Source organism: Pocillopora damicornis, chromosome 13 (assembly GCF_964200805.1).
Source record: "Pocillopora damicornis chromosome 13, jaPocDami1.2, whole genome shotgun sequence".
Taxonomy (NCBI): Eukaryota; Metazoa; Cnidaria; class Anthozoa; order Scleractinia; family Pocilloporidae; genus Pocillopora; species Pocillopora damicornis.
In genome coordinates this window covers 7,615,748-7,623,247 of record NC_142682.1, presented here as the reverse complement: position 1 = coordinate 7,623,247, position 7,500 = coordinate 7,615,748, and the positions used below count along the sequence as shown (strand labels likewise).

General features: G+C 41.5%; 1 protein-coding gene across 1 annotated transcript in view; it reads right to left on the bottom strand.

The window, feature by feature from the left end:
- Positions 1 to 7,163: 7,163 nt before the first annotated feature.
- The window catches only part of LOC149035295 (uncharacterized), an 851-nt gene continuing 514 nt past the window's right edge, over positions 7,164 to 7,500 (bottom strand). The window contains exon 1 of the mRNA XM_089192314.1: positions 7,164 to 7,500. This exon is cut by the window's right edge and continues 514 nt beyond it. The gene's annotated coding sequence lies outside the window, so the exon portion shown is untranslated.

Below are 7,500 nucleotides of genomic sequence, written 5' to 3'. Positions count from 1 at the left end.
GATACATCAAGTAACGTCCTACATGCGCCAAAGCCGGACACGTAAACCCCAAAAACCTCTTGTTAGGAAAATAGGGACCGTGTACCCCTGACCAACTGCAGTGGCGCCACCTTTGGGGTTTTAAGGTTGATCTATAAACAATGAAGAGAATGAAGAAAACAAATCATATCAGGCTAATTACACAATAAAAATAAACCTTATGGGAAAGTGCTAGTGGCAAGGCTGACCGTAGAATGCCACAAGTTTCTCAACGATCTCTTCTTACAAACATACTACCCATGAGCCTCCGCGTACTATGCTCGCACCCAGTTCTCTGTTCCGTGTCGGCAAAATATTAATTTATGTCAATACCGATTATCACAAATTACATATTTTGCCTTCACTACACAACCGAACACACTCAAAGGTTGAGGCATGGGCGCGTTGGTCAGCCAGGCCCAAGATAGAAAGCTAAAGGTAGGGCTTGAGCTCAGAGAAACAGAGCCTTGGAAACTTCTAGCCTACTGGAAAGAGAATCCTTAACATAAATGTTCTTTGCTGTGACTGAGGCCCAGCGACCATGGCGCTGAAGATTCCTCTCCGAAATGCCAGAGCTGACAGCTAAAGTAGCTACACCTGACCTAGCTGAATGAGTGCTATACTTAGAGATATATGGTACAATATTCGCGAAAGACTTCTTAAAAGGACTGCCAATAGGTAGAATAACAAATCGGCTTGTTTACAGAGATAAGGCGCTTGTGATTGCCCAAAGCTGAAATGGCCCTAAAAAGATACTCGTCTGAATTTTCAGGAATCTGGGCCTTATGCATATACAGCTTAAGTAAAGAACAGGGACACGTGATAGATGAGGACTCAGCAATAACGACCGACCTGCCCTCCCTCAGTTGGTCCATCTTGCTTTTCTCTATGCTGATTGTAATGTAACCCTCGTTAAACTGAACATCTCTGCTACGCATAACGCATAACTCGGAACTTCTAAGAAAACCGGAAAATGCGAGAATGAACATAACTAAATTTCGTAATTGTAAAAGGTCTTCTAGATTAGTCTCTGCAGCAAGGACCTTGAGGTGGTGGGCGTCCAGGGGCTCCTTTCTATTGACTATTGGCTGACTGGCAAGGTGAACAGCTCCTTCCTTTATGGCAATAACAGTAGGGTGTAATGTTGGAGAGTCTACGCCTGCAAGAAGATGTACCCACTTGGACGCGTAAAAGGCGCAGTTGATGGAAGCGACGAACTTGGACGACCCGAAGAGGTGTTGCAAGTAGAGGGCACAATCGATTGGACTGACTGGAAACTCCGAGGTACCCAAGACATCACTAGCAAAGGGTCTCCACTTGTTAAACGCCCTCAAGTAATTTGCGAATGTCCCAGATGCTCTGGAAGCAAGCACGGTAGATTTGAGATTCTCCATTAGCTGATCCACTCTCGGGGAATTTTGGGCCTCTGAAGACCAGAAAACGGAAGTGAAGATATCTAAGGATAAAAAAAAAAAAGAAAAAAGGGACAAAAATCAATATGAGACAGGCAGCAATGCACACAATGCTGAATTACATTCAACTCACTGTCATCACTCAGGAAGACCACTTTGCCGATCAAGCAATACACTTCTGCGTAAAACGATACAAGAGAAAAAATCATGCTATTCTAGTGGACGTACCCCTCTAGGGCGTTTGCACAATGCCAACAGAAAATACCCCTCCAGGGTAAAAAATGAAAATACATATGACAAATCGCCCCTCTAGGGCCTCTCCTGGATGCCTCTCTAAGGCCTAACACGTTTAACTTAGAAAATGATCATCAACAAATAATAAGTACTTCTCGCAAATATAATATGCCTTATCGGTACATAGTGGAGACAGCAGTGAACTCTAGCCCGAATGGAATCAAGCACAAGGAACTAGAAAACTTTTACAAGATAACTCGGAATCTAATCAGGGAATGATGCTAAAGACAAGACGTAGAGCTAACGAAACGAAAGCCAATGGCTTGCTACCAAAAATAGAGTTCTTAGCTTTTCCTCTAATGAACAACTTAGGAGAGTTAGGCAGGATAACCCAGTCATGGATAAATGTACTCCAATGGAAACCATCCGAACACAGGATGGGCCAGAAGTGGGCTGACTTCCAAAGGGGAGCGATCAGAGTTCCTTGAGCACAGCACAGCTCCATATGCTTAATAACTTTACACGTTAAATACAGAGGGGGACACAGCCAGTTATTATGATGAGACCAATCCTGAGAAAACGCATTAACGCCACTCGAACCAGGCTGGTAAAACCTTGAATTAAAGCATTGGACTTTGGCATTGTAGGAACAAGCGAACCTATCGCAGGTATGTGGACCCCATAAGTCGTCAAGAACACTGAAGACCGTATCGTTGATCGTGTAGTCATCATAATCAATGAAATTGCTTATATCGTCCGCCGCACTATTTAGGTCTCTTGGGATGCATTGCATATTGATGTTAATAGCACTAAGCAAACAACTACGATGGATATCCATTGCAAGCTCTTGTAATGCTGGAGTCTTAGACCCTGAATTAACGATCCGGACAACGTTCTGATTATCCGTAAACCACGTGACTGTTTGGGCTCTCAATGACTCCACAAAGGCTTTCACTGATAAAGACACGGCTAACAACTCTCTGAATGTAGAACTTTGAGCTTTCTCAAAATCTGCGCAGTTTTGATGGAACATCTTCCCCTCAAACTCGATGAAACTGCCGCAAGCTGAGCCAGAAGCATCGGAATAGACGATCTTCGAAGGCTTGTGCCTGACAGGCCAAATAGGTATGCCGTTAAGACTTGCCGCATTAGACTTCCAGAAAACCAGCTCAGCCAGAGCTTCAGACGAAAGACGAGCGTAAGAGTTCCAGGTTTGCGTGGTATCGATGACTGCGAACAAATTTCTAGACATAAGCCTAGAGACATTACCAACGCAGGGGCCAAGAGATATTATTTTTCCGCAAACAGAGGCAAGCTTCCGAACTAGATGACAAGACAAGGGAATGGCCAAAAGAGTCGCTAAATCTTCTTGTAAACTGGTAATTCGCTTAGCAGTGGCAGAAACTTCAGAAGTGGAAGTATTAAGAACGGCTCCGAGCCAAGTAATAACCTGAGTGGGCTTCCAAACACATTTAGTTTCAATAGACAAATCCTCACACCTGAATCGGCATTTGTAAAGGAACTGATTAACGTGGCGAAGGTCTAAAATTAGACGCTTTTCGCCTGATTTTTGAACAGATACGGACAAAGGATTGATGATAACAGGAGCTTCAAACACTTCAGTGACGCAACCGTTGATAAAGAGATCGTTGATGGCACTTTCGACAAAAGGAGCCTGCTCCAAAGCCGAACTGTTATTTTTAGCTGTGAAGGGCGGAGGAATTTGGAGAAGCGGTAATTTATAGCCATAATCAATAACATCCAGGATAAATTGAGGGGCGTGAATGCCGTTCCAGAATGCGAGGACTCCACGTAGCTGTCCTTTAACGGACGAGTAATCATCGCCGGATTTAACCTCGAAAGAATTTCCATTGACACGAAGAAAAATTAATTCATCGCTATCCTCAAGAACAAGGCCTTGTTCCAAATCGACGTCCGAAGTGAGTCATTTGGGATTCTGACCGGTATTAGAAAGAACATCAAACCGCAAATTAGGGCAGAAAACCCTCCAATGCCCGGGTTTGCCACAAGCAAAGCACAAACCAGAAGACGAACTCTGGGACGAAAGCTGCAGGTTTACACGCGAAAACAAATTGGGTAGCTGTGAGGCAGAAAACTGCGGAGATGTTGAAGTCGATGTAACATTACTTCATTGCCGGGTCGAGCGAGATGTGAAACGCTTCGTGGACCTAGCTGCTCTGGATTCGGCCCTGTATATCTTTTTCTCATCTTCTTCGTCGTCTGCGAGATCATGGTGCTTGTATTCGAGGACCGTCTTCCACCCGTACTGTGATTTATCAGCCAGTAAAATTAATTTTTGACGCTCTTGAAGCAGCTCCATACCTTTATCCAAGGCTTGTTTGATCTTCTCGACGTCGTTCCTTTCGAGGGCAATCTGGGCGTCTTCAATAGCATCTTTAATAGCTTTGTTAGCTTTGTACTGCTCCTCGTCGCTCTTTTTGTTGAAGTGAGGAACAGAATCGCGTTTCAACCTTTTAATCTCTGACATCTGACGCCTGCTTCGTCCATAACTAGGCAAGGAAAAGTGATGAAGACAAGAAATAAACCTTATGGGAAAGTGCTAGTGGCAAGGCTGACCGTAGAATGCCACAAGTTTCTCAACGATCTCTTCTTACAAACATACTACCCATGAGCCTCCGCGTACTATGCTCGCACCCAGTTCTCTGTTCCGTGTCGGCAAAATATTAATTTATGTCAATACCGATTATCACAAATTACATTATTAACAAACGCAAACGTGATTGGTTTGACTTACCGCTTTTGTGGTGAGATTTCTCAGGCTAGCTTGTACTAAATCGTGCGTGAAAGACAAAAAGGCTTGAACTTTATTACAGTGAAACCTGTAAAACCATGAACGCCGTAAAATTACTTCTGGAATGTTTATTGTGTTCTGCAACCAATCAGATTTGACTCGTAACCGCAACAAACCGCAAGAGTAATTAAATGAAAGGTTTAGATCACGAAACGAGTCGGTGGCTTTTGCCGATCCACGATAAATGCTCAATTTCACCGCTGATTTACAAATACTCTGAAATCGTTTTTTTTTTTTTCGTTCAGAGTTTATACAATATTTTACCGAAAAAAGATAATGGAACAGACACGACTATACAGCGTGCCTGGGAGCAGAATAATTGTATTTAGTTTTCGATTTTTTAAAAAACGGCCTCTCTGGTGTTGTCAGTTATAATCATTTGTATTTCAGTCCGCCATTATCGAACTTCAAAGGGGGTTCGTTTGAACCTTTCGAACCCCCCCTGCTACGCGCCTGTCTTTATACCAAAGATTGTAATTGATGTAATCCGATTTAGTGGCGTAAATGTATAACATAATGTGCCTATATTGAAGATTTCCCGTTACTTCGCACGAACATAAATCGACTAATGGAAACCAATACATACAAAAATCCGTCAATTTGCAAATCAGTTCTTTAAAGAAGACAATCGAATACAACGTTCTAGCTTGCATCTGGAAAAAATACAAAAGATAGAAAATTATCCTATGGAATCAATCCTCTCATTTGATAAAGATCAAGATAAAACCAAGGACTTGTTTCAGGATATATACCGATCTGAAAAAATAATTATAACGATAATGTACTTCGTATGATTCTATCCAAAAGTAGTAATTCAAAATCTGAATGATTTAATGTAAAAGCATTCATTTCATTTTGAAGTTGTGTTTGAGTTGCTTCAGAATAGCAACGAATTGTTTCGTGTAAATGATATGCAAAACATACATATCTCTTTTAAGATGGGAGTAGTAACCTAAAACGAAGAATTATTATTGTTATTAACGTGAAAATAATACATATAAACCAACAATTCAGCTTGTTGTCGTGCCTATGAAACTCTTCTTCATGGTGCGTAGTTTCTGATTCTTTCTCGCCCGCTTAGTGTTGTTTGTTCAACCATCATCAAATAACACATCATCATTTTTATTACCAAATTAGGCATCTACGAGAAGAAAAATTTTTTCTCAATTGGTAAAGTGATCTGTATCAGTGTAGATAAAATAATATCTAATTGGTTTTCTAATGTGGGTGAATCAATGAGTTCTCGAAGACGTAGAATGACCTCTTCCCTCGTCATGTTGAGGACATCGTTTGCAATGCGCTTCGTATCCACGTTGGATCGACGGTTAATGATTTCCGTTCTAGCAGCCTCTGCAGCAGAGTCGTCGTCGTCAGAGGACCAATTGGTCTGACTGGGTGCTGGCGACGTGTTGTTACACCCACTTAAAGGTTCACGACAAAGCCCGCAAGTATTGTGTTGCCTTTCCCATCTCATCTGACAGCGACGGTGTACATACTGTCTGCAACAAGGGAGTTGGACACTTCGTTCGCAGGTCTCAGATTTTAGATGGCATACGAAACACTCGTACTCGCTCGTGACGACATCAGGCTCTTCATGTTTTAGTCTTTTGCTGTGTTGTTCAGCCATCCTTTTTTTTACATAAATATAACATATGTACAATCAGGATGGTGACGAAAGACATTGTTTTTTATGACATGTATGATACCTCTTTCATTTTCTTCGTCTTCTTGCCGTATTGTGGTTGTTGTTGTTGTTGTTTTACTTTGTTTACTCAAGCTTAAGGTTTGTGAAGAATGCGACTTCGTGCGATGAAGGTGTTCCTTTATATAGTACATCTGTCACCGTTGCCATGTGGTATCCTAGGAGGGGGTACCCCCCATCCCCCTGTATGTTAATTTTTATGACAAGAGACATATGAAAAAAATAGGTGTTTTTTATTTTTTAAAGAAACATGTCAAATAAAACTTTTCTAAGTTTTACTACCACCACCACCACCACCACCATCATCAAATGCTAATCGTTTTGCAATAGAACCTAAGGGTTTACTGACAGAACCCCAAATAGAACTCTTTGATTTTTTCTGCTTTTTTCCTGATGGATCCCAACTTGTCCACCCTTTGGCTGGTACCTCTGTTTGAGGTATTGTGGTGTCTTTCTCATCTTTCTCAAAGTTTTCTTTAATGCACCTTCTAGATCAGGTTCAGGTCCTTCTTCAGCAAACGGTAATTCACTCCACAGTACCTTTTCTGGTACTGTTGTTGGTTGTTTTTTGGGTATTTTGATGGGAAGTGTTGGTGGTGGTGTCACTGGTTCTCTCTTGGGTACTTTTCTGGGTGTGGTGACCAGTTCTCTTTTGGGTGTGACTTGACTCCAAATTCGTTTAAGCAATTTCTGTTGCATAGGAGTGACCAAATCTCCTTCTTCATCTTTTAATGATTTGGCCAACTTGGTAGGATCTGCATTGACCGATAACGATGCTGGTAGTTGCCTCAATTTTTTAATTGTATAGTTCTATATCAGGATCAATCTGTTTGATAGCTTGCTTTTTGAAACTTTGACTTGTTTTAGGATTCTTTAAAATATCCATTTTACGACTCACGAGTTTAGCCGCTGAATCCAACGTAGAATCATCCGTCAAACGTCCTTTGAAAAGATAGACCATAGCCAGATCTTTGGCTGGAATCATGTACATTTTTTGATAAGCCATTTTTTTTTCCTGTTAATGACAACAAGACTGTAGATAACCCATTCCACAACCTTCCACCTTTCTGATTTATTAACGCTTGTCTTCTCTTTTTAAGCGATACAGCTCGATTTCCAATTTTTATCAGAGTTTGCTTGTAAGGTTTTAATCTGGCCATGGTGACGGATGTGAGAGGCACATTGTTTTTGAGTAAATTTAACACGATTTCACTCACAGCATTGACTTGATCTTTGTTGGCGTGTTTGATCAAAGTGCTTCTCCTGTTTCTATTAGCTGCTGAAGTCATGGCTTTTAAAAA